This window comes from Etheostoma spectabile, chromosome 22 (genome assembly GCF_008692095.1).
Source record: "Etheostoma spectabile isolate EspeVRDwgs_2016 chromosome 22, UIUC_Espe_1.0, whole genome shotgun sequence".
In the NCBI taxonomy this organism is placed as follows: Eukaryota; Metazoa; Chordata; class Actinopteri; order Perciformes; family Percidae; genus Etheostoma; species Etheostoma spectabile.
Genome location: NC_045754.1, coordinates 7,823,429 through 7,840,114, shown reverse-complemented (window position 1 = coordinate 7,840,114; position 16,686 = coordinate 7,823,429). Strand labels below are relative to the sequence as shown.

The 16,686-nt window shown below is 38.5% G+C and overlaps 1 protein-coding gene across 5 annotated transcripts in view; it reads left to right on the top strand.

Annotated features, from left to right (window-relative positions):
• The first annotated feature begins 5,004 nt into the window (after window positions 1-5,004).
• Window positions 5,005-16,686, top strand: part of ralyl (RALY RNA binding protein like) — a 95,448-nt gene continuing 83,766 nt past the window's right edge. Inside the window, exons 1-2 of one of the 5 annotated variants that reach the window (XM_032503870.1) lie at window positions 5,021-5,779; window positions 5,877-5,977. The gene's annotated coding sequence lies outside the window, so the exon portion shown is untranslated. Of the gene's footprint in view, window positions 5,978-16,686 lie in introns of all 5 variants that reach the window. The other 4 variants (XM_032503874.1, XM_032503873.1, XM_032503871.1 and 1 more) reach the window with 4 other exon arrangements.

Sequence of the window (16,686 nt, the reverse complement as noted above, 5' to 3'; positions counted from 1 at the left end):
CTTTAATTTTCTCAAAAAACGACAGTGCCCTTTATAACCCAAAGCGCCATATATATGGATTAATTCTGGTTTTGCTTACTGACCTCTAAGCGATTTTGTGTTATAAAAGGTGCTCACGGCACTAAGTCAAAATGTTTTAGTACGACTTTGGTAAACTACAAAAGCAAAACCACTTGCAGCATTACGGCTACCGTAGACAGGAGCGTCGCAGAGTAATACGTGCTGTGCTTCACCATAATATTACAGTGTGTGCATAAGAACTCCAAAATGGCACCTGTCAAAAGACACGCTTACAACGCTGACTTCAAACTCAAGGCTATCAGTCACGCAGTTGAACATGGGAATAGAGCAGCTGCGAGAGAATTCAACATTAATGAATCAATGGTACGGAAGTGGAGGAAGCAAGAAGATGACCTGCGCCAAGCAAAGAAGACCACACAGATTTTCCGCGGGAACAAAGCGAGATGGCCACAGTTGAACAGTGGGTTATTGAACAGAGAGCAGCAGGTAGAAGCGTCTCTACAGTCTCTATTCCACTGGAGGCAACAGCGTTAGCACGGGACATGAATATCAGTATTGTGTTGTATTTTACGTGTTACAACTGAACAAGGTTGGTATTTGTTGTGAATACGCTCATTAACGTTTGATAATGTTGAGAGTTACCGTGTTGTGAACGCGTTTAATAAAGTTTGACTGACTGACTTATCTGACTGTTTTTTTTCCGCTTAATGCGCGTCATAGTCCGGTGCGCTTTATATATTAAAAAAGATAAAAAATAGACCATTTATTGACAGTGCGCCTCATAATCTAGTGCGCCCAGTAGTGCAAAAAATACGGTAATGTATGTTATTGGAATGAAACTTGTAAACATAAAAAAATATAGAACGTTTTCAGTCCAACAGTGGGGGGTCATCTCTGGAGTTATGAGTGAGGTTTAACGTTTTTGGATTGCAATGAACGGTATTAGAATGTATTATATGTGAAAACATTAGTTTAACACCATGCAAATTGTTTTATAGTTTTCACATTATATTTTATTGTATTCATAGGTTTGTTAAATACAGACTTCTAAATTTCAATAACTCAAATGCATGCAGTGAAATGAAAAACTCCTTGAAAAATGCATGTTTGAAAAAAAATGAAGTTCAACTATTTTTGTCCATGCCTGAAGAACAATAAAACACTTGGGAAAAAAAATCCTTACTGAGATTTCCATAATTCATGCATGAAAGGGTGGATTTATCTGTAATCAGTTAACTGCCCCAGCCCACACAAGCACATTTCCAACCTTTAAAACATGTAAAATGGTGAAAAAAATCCTTCCCCACAATGATTTTAGAAAACCTGTATATTCCTTTCTGAGCATTGCATTAGCACACACAGGCTAAAAAAGGTATTGAAGTACATTTTTATTTTGAATTATTTGATATAATCCCTCCACCTCAAGCTTTAGATTTGTAAATGTAACCCATTTGTTGTAATGAGCATAAAATCCCCTTACAGTTATGTGTGAACACTCCACTTATTTTTGATTAAAACATCCCGCACAATTTTGGCAGAATCCTTGACAAAATGGTAATTAAAGAATACAAATCCTCTCATTGCTTTCATAAAGGAAATTTGTTCAGTCAATAGTTTTTTTTTGTATTACCATCAGATCCTGTGAACTATCACACTGAAGGGGCCTTCAATCCTATGACTACATGACAAAATATCACCAAAAAAGGAAGAAAGGATATCATGTTATGTATTGTTCACTAAATTACCATTTTCTTCAATGGAGGTATATCATTTATTGGTATCACCAGAAGTAGATGTATAACAGAATCCCCATAGCAAGCATTCAATCAAGGTTTTACTTTCTTTTCTACATTGCTGTAGCTGCATGTTGCACTTGATTTCAGGCAATAAATAATGTACTAAAGAAATATTGATCAATGCACCTCGAGAGGAAGCCCGTTGGATGAGTGGAAAGGACCAAAGGCCCACATGTTTTGAGTTCTGCCTCTGATTGGCTCTTTGTGGCCTAAGGCAATGAGTGGTTCTTGCACATTAATATACTAATAGGGATACTCATTATAGGCAATGAATTATGATTCTGTTTGGCTTTGTACCTTATTTAATTTTTAAAACTACCAATGGAAATTACACCAAGATCCAGCTTAGAACAGAAATGGAAAAATGGGTTTTGTGTTTGGTCATGCTGGGGCTGCTGATGTGTACACATAGCCCCACCATGTCAAAAAGTTGATATGATTGATATTTTTTATTTCAGATGTTCATAAAGGGCATTCCTTTAACCTTGCAAGTCTCTTACTGATGCACCAGCATGGCTGATAAAAATCACAGAGTGTGTATTGCAGTGAACCAGACAGCTTCTCCCATGTTTATGGTCACATATTTATGAATTATGTCGGGTAGGACTTGCATTCTTTATTTACCTGCATATCTTCCACAGCATCCATTAAAAGACATGCAGCATTTAAGTTGGAGAAAGGTTGATTTTATACCAAATGACTGTTTGTCAATAACGATGTCATGCATTAGTCATAGTTTATTATGGAATGTGTGGTACTGGATTACAAGGAATTATGCTGGCTGTGGTTTAATTGCATTTTACTCACCCCTGCTCGACCCATATGTTGGCGCCAATCTCCATATTTACTATCCAAGTCTTAAGTTAGACCTCTGCAGCTTTCTGAATCACCTCACTGACAGTGGGTTAGGTCTTCAACACCCCCAGGCGTGATAATTAATCCCTGACATGTCCTGCAAGGCAACACGCTGACCGTCAAGCTTCATTTATAGGCACAGATGCCAGTGTGCTATGACACTGTTGATATGCAATGCTAAATGATATGGGGAAAAAGCTCTGCTGGCTAAATGAAAGAAGATTTAAACACACTCAATGCTAATGTGCTGTATTTTGCTTCAAGGAAAGTTTGATTGCTGTTCTTGGACACTCAATGTATTCTTTAGAGAATGTGTAAAGCATTTTACCTTGTGCCTTTACCTTGGATGTGATCTAAAAAGTAAATTAAATTAGACAGTGCTTAAGGTGGAAACAGTGCACCAACCATGGTTATGATGAATGAATGGTGACAGCGCTGAATTGTCTCCAGCGCTGTGTGTTACATGGATGTGTACTGAATTCTGTCTGACAACTGCAGTCAGATGCTAATGCATCAATAACACATTATTACTTTTCTGTCTGGCACAATCAGCCATAACCTACATTTCTGAGGTGTATTTATTTAAGAAAAGAGAGAGAGAGAGAGAGAGAGAGAGAGAGAGGATCTTTTTTTGGGAAGTCATGTAGGTGCCATGAATCAAAAATACCACTAAACCTACCATGAGAGTCACCTCTTTGGGCTGTAAATATACACATGAAGTGTCTCTAAGTTAATGCCTGAAAAGGGTTCAGGCACAGTGAGTGTGGGGTGAAAGCAACCCAGTTTCAGCACCATGGAAAGAGCTGGAGCAACATTAAGAATGTGATACTGTGTTTTTGTTCCAAATAACGCTACACATTCATGAATGGGGCTAATACTGTTTTTGTGGCCCTATGTGTGCAAAATGATCTTAATTTCAGCACCATGAACATGGCACAGTGATGTGTGATACTGTCGGGCCTTGGTCCTAAATTTACAACACGCCTTCCGTTTACAGAATACAGAATATGACTGTTTGATCCAAGGCATGCAGCAACCCCTACATTTAAGTGCCATGGACAGGGCTGGGTGAAGTTAACAGTATGTCATGTCTAAAATTGTTCACCATTATCGATAGGGTTGACTTTATAGCACGCTTACCGATCTGCAATGTTGTCTGAATGTCTAAAAAAACAAATATTTTATAACACAACTTAAAAAGTATTGTACAAGCAATGACTATTAAAGTCCACTTCATAGTGTGTTCACCATATTGTAGTAGTGAGAATTATCAAAGCCAATATAGCCCATATAGTGGAGAAGGCATGCTTTGTCTTTAATGTTCTGCACTTCCTCAGTATCAGCACCATGGGCGCCATGATGTTACAGCATATCTGTGTGCTGATACTCCATGCTACATACTTTTTTGTATGTATGTGGTCCTACTGTGCTATTTGTGATAGTTTGCTGTTTTAATAGTTTGAGTACAACAAAATCAACATACTTTACCGTTTTATACAAACAGGAAATAATACAATATGTGCTGACAAAGCATGTCACTCGAACTGCTACGTTGGAATGTCACTGCCAATTAAACGTAGCTAATAAACAGCAAAGAGATTTCATGTATTAAGTTATTTTGTTGTTTTCAAAGCTGCTCACAAGACAGTTTTACCACCATGTGCATTTTTGTGACATTTTTATCAGCTGTGAGCATCTCCTTTATGATCTTCATGCAATGCATTATGGGAAGATAACGTCCATCAACAGCCCATTTGAAAAATTAAACATTGATAGCATGCATGCTGACTTTTTGAATGTCCTTAATTTAAAGTACTACGATCCTTAAACCTGATAATAATTAGTAAGCAACATTTAATCCATATACAGCTATTGATAATAGTTTGTTCTAAATTGAACCACACTCTCTACGTTTCAGCACCATTGACAGGGCTGATATTACTAATATGGTCTTACTAACATTACTGATATGATGACGTTTTACTGTTTACTTATTCTCAATGTCCTACTGTACATTCTCAGTACTGTTTCAGCACCATGGACAGGGCAGGACTGATCCCGTTGCTCCAGCCCCATGGACAGGGCATGCTCATATAGATATGATGGTACTTGTTTGTCCTGGATGGGCTACATATGTTGACCAAACACAACGCCTGTCCCTTCATTCCTCACGAGCAGAAACACGCAGTGCATTACCAATCCGTGCTTCTGCTGAATGGAATGAAAGCACACCGGAGCGCGGACGTGGCGCTGACACCGAGTGAGCTCTGCATCTTTAAAACAGGAAGAAGATGAAAAAAGAAAAAAAAAAGAAGCCAAAGAAAAGCACACAACCAGCTCACTCATAACTGTGGGATGATAAGGACTACCTCTTTTTTACTTTTGGTGAGAGCCAAGCCGTTAGGAGAGCATTCAGCATCAGCTGTTCAACACTGGTCTCTCATTGCTGGAAGTCGGGGCTGAATCAGTCACATGACAGAACTGGAGGCAGAGATCTAGAGAAAAGGCACAGCATTTCGGCTTGCACCGCCATACTGTATTTTGAGCCATATCACATTTTTATTGCAACATTTTACTCCCGCTCGGTGAGTACATTTTCAATGGCTTTTTTGTAAGCATTTTTTGTCTTTTTAATTGCCCCCTTTTTTATTTTTCTCTCTTTTGCTGGTGTTTGAATTGAGCATTGACATGGTGGTTTTGAGCGTTTTTCACATCCAGGCTTCAAGTTTTTAGCATGCAGTTATTCTGATCCAGAGTGCCAAGAGGGTAATCGGTGCGTTATCGGTCTTGAGAAAGCCTTTACTTGCTTGCAGTTTTGTTTCGAGGGTCGAAACCAAGCAGCTTTTGTCAGTATTGCGATTTTTCGAACAATTTATTGGTGGTTTTGAAACATTTTTATTTTTTTGTTTCTGTCGACTTTTGCTGTTGCTATGCTTTGGTTTGCATTTTGCAGTGTTGTTTGTTGCCTTCGAGTTTTGTGATTTTGGTGTGTCGGTGAATGTCACCGATCAACCCCTTTGCTTTTACTTTTCTTTATAAAAAAAGGAGTCCTTTTTAAAGCCCGATGACGTTTTAACGTGATACTTTTCTTGCAGCTGAGCTCTCAGGTTTGTTGTTTTTGTGTTTCTCTCTTTTTTCGATTTCATTATACTTTTGCTGGTGGCAGTGTCAAGTATTTTTTGGATGTGCTCGTTTTTCGACTAGATGATGCTGGGTGGACGAGGGGAGTTTTGATTCTTGGGGGAGTTCAATGCGTTTTTGTTTTCTGTATCAACGAGGATGAACAGACATTTTCCCCTTTGCAGGTATTTAATATGAGTGCATAAGTAACGTTTCTGTATTTACAATAAAGATATAAGGTGACAGAAATATTCACCTGTGGCTGACGTGTTCTTTTGTAAGGCTGGCCAAATTGCTCATTAGAGAAGGCATTATTTATCAATGTTATCTGAAGGTTACCTGATCTGATCGATATGTCCGTAAAAAAACAAAAAAAAACTGACGCGATCAACAATTCAAGAACAAGGATTGGAAATCACACGCAGGTCGTTTTGATCACAATGTGTTCTCTGTTTTGAGTTCAACAATCTTCAAGCCGTCGCAGCTGAGGAGTAAATGTAAGTAGCTACATGCAGGTCCCTCCGAAGGATGCACTGTAACGATCTCCCACAGAGAAAGTCAAAACTCCATCCATATGTCGACCTGACAGTGTCAGAAATAACAATTTCCTTTGCTGCAGCAGGCTGTATGCTGCAGTAGGCTATGCTACCAAGTTGGGGAAATAATTAGGATAATCACAATTTGCACTACAGTTTGTCAAGAGTAACGCTTTACTTAAGTGCCCTCCTTATTGCTGGATAAACTCAAATCTACTTTTGTAGGCCTAGATTCATAAATACTCTTGGATTTGTCAAATCTGATTTTGCAAGAAATAAATAAAGCCACTGACACAACTAGAAGAAGATTTAAGAGTAAATTAATCCTCCAGCTTTAACTTCAGATTATGGGTGTGCTGCAGGAAATGCAAACATGAGAAAATAGTTGTCTAGTCTTAGAAAAGGGCATGGGTTGCATTCTTTTTCTGTGTTTTGTAGGCCATAAAACAGCTGTGTGTAGATGTGAGCTACTGCAACGCTGTGGGTCCATGAACCTTCTCTAAGTTTAGTCATTGAGGCCAATGGGTCAAAAAGTACTGCTCCACAAACCTTCTCTGATTTTTTTTTTTCTGGATTATTCCAGGACTAATCTAAATCTGTTACCTTAAATGCTGTCTATGGTAATGGCCTTTCTGTTGTAAGAAATGACTTCAGCTTGTGAATGGAAGCTCACGGATTGGCTTTATTTTGATCCATAGGTATTCACTTTAACAGAACAGAGGTTTTGTCAGTGCAATTTTGTAGGCCAATAAAATATATGAGAGTGGACCATTAAGTCTGGGTATAGACCATTGAGTCCCAGTGTCATTAAACAAGCTGACGTGGTAGATCAGTATCAGTACAGCTTAATGTGGTGAAATGATAAATATTAAGTGCAGGACTATAGTTACACTTTTAATAAAGCAAAGTGATTAGAGGCAATTAAGATCATACGTTTTTATCATGTTTTGAAAAGCTGTTATCATGTATTGATTTCCCTGTCTCTGGTCAAAACTATCCAGCTCATAAAGCAGATAAAGAGCTCCAGGGAGGCTTTTAATGGTTTTCAAGTTATGAGACAATTTAGAAACAGTATGTATACTTCTCTTATACTCATTGCATTCAGTGTTGATTGTATCACAGAGCTGTCATCCATCAGGTTCAACATGTGAATTTGTCACCGTTAATTATTGAGCGAGGTGAGGTGTAACAATCCAGTAGTTTGATTCTGCTGCAGTGATTCAAAGCATTGATCATTATTTTGCCCATGAATAGATTTGATTAAATCTGCAAAACAAATCTCTACAAATTTTAAAAAGCTGAATTTATTCAGTCGTCAATAATTAAACACATTTAAGCCTTGCACTGAGTCACTAGTTGAAAAAATGACTTTCATTTTCAAGGCCTTTAGTTTTAGCCTCAAGCCACAGCATGTTATTGTGTCGATATTTTCAACAACTTCTTCCAGGCAACACACGCTCCTCTCGGTCATCTCAGCAGAAAAAAATCCTCTGCTCGAGTCAATCAAACCGAGCCTTATGCAATACATGTTTGTAGCTTTGCAAATGGTAACATTCTCTATAAATGAATTCAAACATGTCAATCTTGCCTTTCAAAGCTCAAATCGTTGCAACACGACACATCGACATTTCTTCACGCCCCTAGTTGAGAGGTGTTTCAGCCACTCCGCCACAGTATGAGCTCCTGGACATCTCTCCTGCTAAGCATTATGATAGCTTCTATTATGTCCTGAGGTGTTGTGTCTCCCCTCCAGGCGGGGTTCCTGTTATCTAGGCCAAGCCAGACCTGCATAGGGGACTTACAGAGAAGTATGATAGCTCATAAATGGATATACCTCTGCTATCATGAATAACACATTGCTCAAGAGCAAATTGTATACACTAAGCATGTGCTTAACTATCGGAGTGCATCAGCGTCTGCATGTCTGTTGGTCGGAATGTGAGTGAAAAAAACAGTTTAGCTTTCAGCATGACAGGGTGGAAAACATAATTGATATGCTGTGTATGGTATCTTTCATACACATGATGTGTGTAATTATTATGAGACACTGGATTCAGTGAAGACTCTAACCCACATTGTTAGAAGCCTAGATCCAACTTCTGTTATATTTTAAACAGACTCCACCTCAGCCTGGCGTGTTTAGTGTCTGTTTTAGTACACATGCACATGCATACTTTATTATCTAAATGTCAACTGTTCAGTCTGATGAAAACTATGAAACAAGCCAAACTTTAAGATGAAGATCGTTATTATTTAAGATCCTCATTCACACACTGACCCTAACCCATAACCCAACCTCCTGAGGTCCTAACAACTCACTTTAAAATGGGGCAATGCAATAACATATACACATAACATAAACAATAAAAAAGAAAAAATGATTAGACAGAAACTGAACATACACAATATCATATCCTAACACAACTCCTATAAAATAACAAAATACACACACAAGACAAGGACAGACATATATTCAGTGCAGTCATACGGCATTCCTTGCATATATTTTGAATACATTTTTAAGTAGGTACATCAACACGCTATCATCACATGACATCTCTTTCATCCTCTCAGGACATATCTCACAATTGAACACACATTCAAATGTTGTTAAACCTCAACCAACGTAGTGTCTACTTGTTGTCTACTCAACTTCTCTAATCACTAGATATGCTTCAACTAAACTTTTAAATCTCATTTTACTGCTTTCTTGTGTTATTTGTTCAGGTAGCACATTCCATTCTTGCCTTGCTCTGTACATGACCATTCGTTTGATAGTATTTGTCCTTGCTTTTGATAAAGTACAGTTACCTCTTGTGGCATGTCTACTCGCATAGTCAGGTATATCTAAACTGAAAGGTAAATTATTATACAAAATAGATGGTTTCTTCGTTACAAGAATATTTCTAAAACAATACACAAAATGAATGGAGGTATCTATTTCTTACAGATAACCAACCTAAACATTTGTGCATTGTAACAACATGTGTTCCATATCCACTCCGGAGCAGTGTAAGATCTATTTTGCACCATTTGCAATTTTGTTATTTTTTCTTGCGTTGCATTAAACCATACTACTGATCAATAGTCAGATGTTGGAAGGGGGTCTGCGAGATGTTATATAAGAAGCAGCAGGGGAGCTTTTTGTTGGCCTTTCTGTTCCATAAATGAACAAAGGTGGTTGAAAGTTGCATTCTCATTGCCCTTTTCTGGCTTTACATCAATTGAATCTCTGGTAGTTGCATAGGCAATGTAAAGTTTATACTCCTTCACAGTAGAAGTCAAATTCATTTTTTTAATCTACTGATTCCCTTAATCCATTACTCATGTTTAACTCATAATAACTAAGGGAGTAGGTTTGGCTTAAGAAGCAGGGGGAGAGAGCCAGGTTCTTTGAGTCTTTGGGGATTAGACTCCATCGTTAAAAATATTTTAAAGGGGTAGAGAAGCCAAACATATTCCCCCCCGATGGAACCTAGACACTGGTGATGGTGGAGAAGGAAGACCGAACGAAAGTGCCGTCTGCCGGAGAGGGGCTCAGGTTGCCGTGGTTGATGATGACCAGAGGGGGAAGGGGAGGAGGAGGGTTGCACGTTTGCCTGAAAAGACAGCTGATAGCAAGAAAGAAGACATTTAAAGCAGGATGTCGTGCTGTGATTGGGTCATGAACTTTGTGACCAATTTTGTTTAGTTTACTGAAGAGTGAATGGCTCTTAACAGCTGAGTAGTTTTAGGAAGAGAGAGCGGTGATTGAAGTTATTTAGAAGTCTTCCTGAAAGAATTAGCGCTGAGCTTCATAAGATAAAAAATAGAAAGAAAAACAAACACCTAACTGTTATTTACTGGACTTTCATACATTTATAACAATCTAGGAAATACATTTTGATGAATACCATGTCAATTGCTACATTATTCATGCAAAATAATCAGATATATCATACATTAGGCCTACTAATAAATAATGTATTTTCATCTGTAAATGAGAACATAACCTAGATTAAGCGTTTGTTTTTAACTAAAAAACATTCAGAAGAGGTTGACAAAAGACAAAACAGAAAGAGAGACCACATTTTTTAAATTAGCAAATCAATATTTTATCAATTTAGAGCTCCCTTCATCTGGATTTTGGCAGCTGGATGTCCTTGTCCACATGACCTGGAGTCGCAAACTAAGACTGGCATGTTTCACTCTCTCGATGAGGTTTTTTCTTCCTGCTTCCCCCTTTAACAGATAAACAGCTTACCTTTGGCATGACTCATTCTACTGAAACAAGTGTTAAGTACTTTACTGTCCTTTTCTGAGCTGTTAATTTGATAAGTGAGGGGATCTTACACATCATATTGTGGGCAATTAAACCCATATCTGAAGAATAGGGTCAGGCTGAATGACTTTCCAGTGTCTATTATGGGAGCCATTTGAGTTATAGTGCGTCACTTTAATGAGCCTTCTGCACAGACATGCTGAGACCTGATTGTATTATTCAGAATTTCAGATGAAAGTTTTGTGTTCCTTATATTTCATTACCATTCGGCCTTGAGTGCGTCATTCTTTGTAACTTGATAAGATGCTAATTAGGCATTGGGGGGAAGTGAGAAACCAGTGATTCCTTTTTAGTCGACCTTTGATTAAAATGTAGAAAACAAGAGTGAGAATTAGTGTGTGTGCATGTGTTTGTGTAAGAGGAGTAACTCACTAAATGCAGTTTTAAAAGGAGGCAATTAAGCCTCAATCACTTCCATTTCTCCTTATCTGGAGCTCACAGAGGAATTACTTCTTCTATTTTTAGAAGGAATTAGGGTTCATTGATAAGGCGTAAAACCTAACCTTACAAAGATAAAAGAAAGATGGATGTTAGATGTTCCAAATATTACAGTGACCCGTTTTACTAAAGGAAGCAGAGTTGGTGCTGTTTCACTACTTTGTGTGCAGACATTGATCCAGCTAACCCTGATAGCTTCCAGGCTACATCTGTTTCAGGTTCGATTGAAATATGAAATCACGCTGTTCATGAAATTACATTCGGCAGCAACATCACTTGGGATCAAAACATCCAGAACTAATTTTCAGATTGAATATAGGTTCAGATTTTTAGTCGCCCCTGATACACGTGTATTGTTTTACTTAAAAGTAAAACCTAAATAATAAACCATCCTTCTAGAAAATGGTGAGTCTCCCTATTTGCGCATAAGTTTGTTTCAACACACTTAACTTTTGGCATATTTTCAAATCCGTCAGTGGAGCGGCATCATAATTACAGTTTAACCCTCAGGCAGGAAGATGACCGTACTAAAGATGACTCGCCTGTTTTCTTTCTTTTTCTGAAAATAATAGAAAGTCTCAGCTTGGGTATATACAGAATTATGGAAATGTGAATGAAATGTTTTGGCAGATCCCAACAATATGGCTCCATAAAACCTTATGAATAAAATACATACACAAACTCACCTATAGGTAAAAAAAAATGATCAGACCAGGAACAGGAGAACAAAATAGAGTTGTGCATGCGCTTTATTTTAAACCCAGTGATAAGAAAAGATCACCATAGTTTCCTGCTACCTGGTAGCATCAGATGATGTTCATAAAATGCTTTTATGGTCTCGAGAAATAGCAAGAGCTTGCAATATCTTATTCAATACTCCTAAAATAACTTTACTTTACTAACCTTACATAATGAAACATTAAAAAAGCACCAAACAGAAGAGCACAAACAATAGTAAAAGAGCCCCATCACACAAATGCTACTATTCATTTCCTAAAAGCAGCACAAAAAAGATAATTAATACAATAGATAAAAGATAAAACATCAGAGCAGGTCATTGTGTAGAGTTTAAAACTGTGATTGCACTTGGAACAAAAGACTCAAACCCATTCTTGATTGCCAAAGGCAACCCATAAGGTATACTTAGCCTAATTAATTTAACATTGAGATGCAAAAGCGAGTGGCACTTGCAATTTAGAAATGACCCGGGCATGAATATAAATGAATATAATAAGTGTAGAAACATGCATGGGGGACATTTAATTGGGGAGATCAATTTTTGTTTGCTACTAGATAAGCAGTCGAGCATTCCTCATGGCAATTAGGGCAGAAGAGTCTTAGTGTGACTCATGTATACGTAAGATTAGGACCCCGTGGCTTCAGTGCGGAGACAAAGGTCAAGACAAACAGACATGACAAGAAGATCCATATTTCTCAGGCACACATCTGTAAGTGGCTGTGGGGTGTTCGCTGAGTCTGGGAGAAAAAAAGTAAACAAACAAACCTGAAATAAAAAGAGGCAGAGAAGCGGCGGGAGGCCTCCCAGAGCAGGTGGCAGAGCCCTCCAGATGCTGCGGAGAAGCAGCGAAGCAGATAATGTCCTCCCTAGATTACCTCAGGGACCTCGATTACAGTGGAGCGTCCTCATCTGGGTCAGCTGCAGGCTGGTTCTGCAGGGATCAGCTGTTCTCACTGTCGTTCTGCTGGCCTCAGCTGTCTCTCACCTGCTTGTGACCAGTTGTGGAGGCGTTGACACACTGAAGTCTCAACGGGCATGATATACAGTGCTGTACCTCATGTGTACTGACAGCCATATTTGCACAATTATTGACAGTTTGGATATTGTTTTGCTTACATCTGCATGAGGACACTTTGAGTGGGAGGATTATTGAGCGGGCCTCCTGGTCCCCCTGACCCAAGGCTCCTGGGCCAGAGCCTCAGTTTGAAGTGACTGTTAACATTTATTGTTGGAATGTAAATCCAAAGAGACACATACTGACCACAAAGAGAAGCTAAACCACTGCAAAGAGATTCAAAATGACTACAAAGAGACACAAGATGACTGCAAGAAAGTCATTTTTTGTAAAGAAATTTTAAAGAAATATCTAAAGGAAAACAAAACAGCCACAAATAGATGGAAAATGGCATCAGTACGACTGCAAAAAGACACAAACTGGTTAAAAAACAATCAAAACTGACTGTTACTATAGTAACGACTGTTTACATCTGCATCTTTTGCACTACTTACCTCCTTTGAACTACTACATTTCATTGCACGGCTGACTGTTATTTATTTAAAGTACCAATTGTTTACATTTACATCCGCATACCGTACTTTAACGTAATATGCAATTACTTTCCACCGCACTTTAATTCGGATAGTTTCTGCCAAACTTTACCTTATTTCATTAGTATATATGCTGTTTGCACATATCTGTAAAAAAATTTGCAATTATAGTAATATCCACCAAATTCCTAGCTGTAAATCTTGCTCAAATACCTGTTATCTATATTTGTATTCATAGGACAAACCCATCTGTAAAACTCTGTTTTTAGTATTCTTTTTATATTATTATTACATATCCATGTCTTGCATTACGGAACCATTGTATATCTGCACTTACGCTATTGCACTTTGGTTAGACCCAAAACTGCTTTCGTGCCTTACCTGACATGTGTAATGACAATAAAGTTGAATCTAATCTAATCTAATCTAAAAACAACTGCAAACAGAGCACAAAGACGCAATGCAACTACAAAGAGACAAGAGACAATCGCAAAAAGGGGCTTTTTACATGTCTGTGCCCAAAGGCCCATTGTCATTTGCTTGAAACAGTAGTTTGAAACAGGAGTCTGAGGTTTAAACACAAATAAGTTTATATCCATCAATTTGCACACAATGTTTAGCAGCCTGGGCAGTCTGTGGGAAAAGTCAAACATCTATTGTTGATTCGCTTTGTCTGGACAGTGTGCTCGCTTGTTACTAGTGCTGTTAAGGAGATTGAAACTTACACTTATTTTTAATGAATGCATATTTATTAAATACATTTAAAAAATACCTGTGTGCAAACTCTTTGTTGCAGCCCTCCCAAGTGAGCTCAGGTGCATCCCATTTGTATTAACTTTATCAGTGTAAATTATGTGGTATAAATGACCTGTTAATACTTATATTTAATTGCTGATAGATGCAATACTGCAGTATTGAATCTGCAATATACAGAAGATTGTGCAAAAAGAGCTGCAAATTCACATAGAAAACACTCTTTATTGTTTGTGTTTAAAAGTAGAAGTTCTGTATGTAGCAATACCAGAGTAGCTATTTCAAGCTGGTGTAGCCATAAACGAAGAAAAAACGAAGATATTTCAACACAGAGGCATTTTGACTCACATACACACAAGGATCATGACCTCAATTTTCAGTGTCTGCCACTAAGAAAGCACAGGTGCACTCAAGGAGAGACAGCTAGCTAGCGTGCTAGCTATTGAGTTTGTGTACCCCTGAGGGCAAAAACATGTCCACCTAGCAAACCTTTTATGTTTCTCTCAACAAACGGTTCACTCAGGGGTAGCGAGAGACTGTGGGTGATGGCGAAAATGTATTCAGCTCCACATTCAAACTTTGATACACCCTGACAGGGAATCCTTAACTGACTAGCATATGGACAGAGTTAGGGCTTTTCATTCGGAGAGGTTCACACAGTCATTTAAATGTTGTTGTTAAATGTCTGCCTTCATGCACAACAAAACATTCAAGAATTAAATCCCCCTTTCAATACCAGAGATGTATTGACACTCGGCCCGACATGCCAAAACACTTATTTGTGAACTTCAATATTCAATGGAAAATAATTTCACATGAAATAGCACAACATTGTGTCAACATAAAACACAGGGCTTTAAAGCCAGAGAGAGGAGTTGTCTTCACGGCGAAAACAAAATACTTTCACCCAGGAAACACTTGTTTGTTCCTCGGAAGTGTTTTATTCCAAACCACGGTCTTTTTCCTAAACTTACCTAGTCGTTTTGGTTCCTTAACTGTCATTGCCATGGCTCCTGAAAGGACAGTCATCTGGTGGTGCCTGTAGTTGGGTCACAGATACCTATTGGCGGGTAAACAACTGCTGCCGGCGTCCTGGAGCGCTGTAGCAGCTAAACACAACCAGCAACTGCAGCTCAGATTTGATAGTTCTATGGCACTATAAACTGTTTGCATCACACTTAGTTTAAAATACTTCTATTTTAGGTATATAATGTTCCATTGGGGAATTAACATTGATCACTTTGAGTGATTTTGTCATTGTCATTTCATCCCCACCGGTGATAAAAAATTGTTCAGTAGAGGCATGGATATGTAGACCAAAAAGGGGGAAATCCCATGCATCCCCCCTGGCAAATTGCACCCTGACCATGGGACACAAAGCAAACCCAACCCTTACTTGGTAATCCCAATTGTGTGTTTAGTGTGCGTGCACACATCCCTGCAATTATTCATCCTGAACAAGATTGCACGTTCCCTGGATTGAGATTAAGAATGGCAAATGTCTCTCTGATTACACTCCACAGGTCTACTGTGGCCCTCTAAGCTAAAGCTGACTTGGGGAAAATAAACATCTGTCACGCTAAAATGTAGCCTTATACTCACCAGTGTGTTTATGTGTAAAAATAGAACTCACATTATTTAATTCCCCACTTAGCCTCAAAAAGCAATTTTCTCCTGAAACATTAAGAGCTTGTTGACATCTTGCAGTGAGCCACAGTCAATCAGGTGGAGTGTGTAAATGAGGCTTCATTCTTCATATTGATTTTTCCTCCAAGTTTTGACATCAGAGGAAATCATGGAGCTTATTGTCGTGTGTATTTGCAGATATCGGCGGCTGTTGCAGCCTTTACTTCTGTTTCCATCCACTTTCTCTGTTAAACATTATGAGCCTGTATTCGCTGTGCAGATACATGGTTTGGATTTTTCCCCTGTTTATTGGGGAAAAAGATTCTTCCATTTATTACAAATCACCTGTATCACTCAGGCAGCCTGGTCTGGCACTATTAGAGGATATTGATTTTACCGACTTGTGAATTCCCCTGCCTCTTAATAGTAATATGTTTTTTTCCGGCTTTCGTTATTACTCATTTTGTTGCCCACTCATTGTTCACAGTAGGCTACATTGAAGCTTCCAGACATGTGAATAAACAGAGAGTAGCACATAGTTTGTGTCACATATCCCCCAGGCAGGGCCGGCCTGTGGCTTAGGCAGTATAGGCAAATGCAAACCACCAGGGGGCGCCCGGCCTGTGCTGTACCTATAACGTCACCTTAATTAAAAAAAAATAAGCCCGACTTCTTTTACCTGCATCTAAATCTCATAATGTCAAAGCGTCCTAAACTGTCTGATGCCCAGGGGAGGAAAAAAAGAAAAGAAGAGGAGGAAAAACGTGACAAAGACAGAGGTAATGTTACAGTAACGGTGATGATGATAATGATATTATTTTGCTGTTGCAGAACAATGATCGATAATAACATTAGCCGTTAGCATGACATAGTTGGCGAATCAATAAATAGCGAGCGCTATCTGTTAGTTTTAACATCAGTTAACTGTACAGT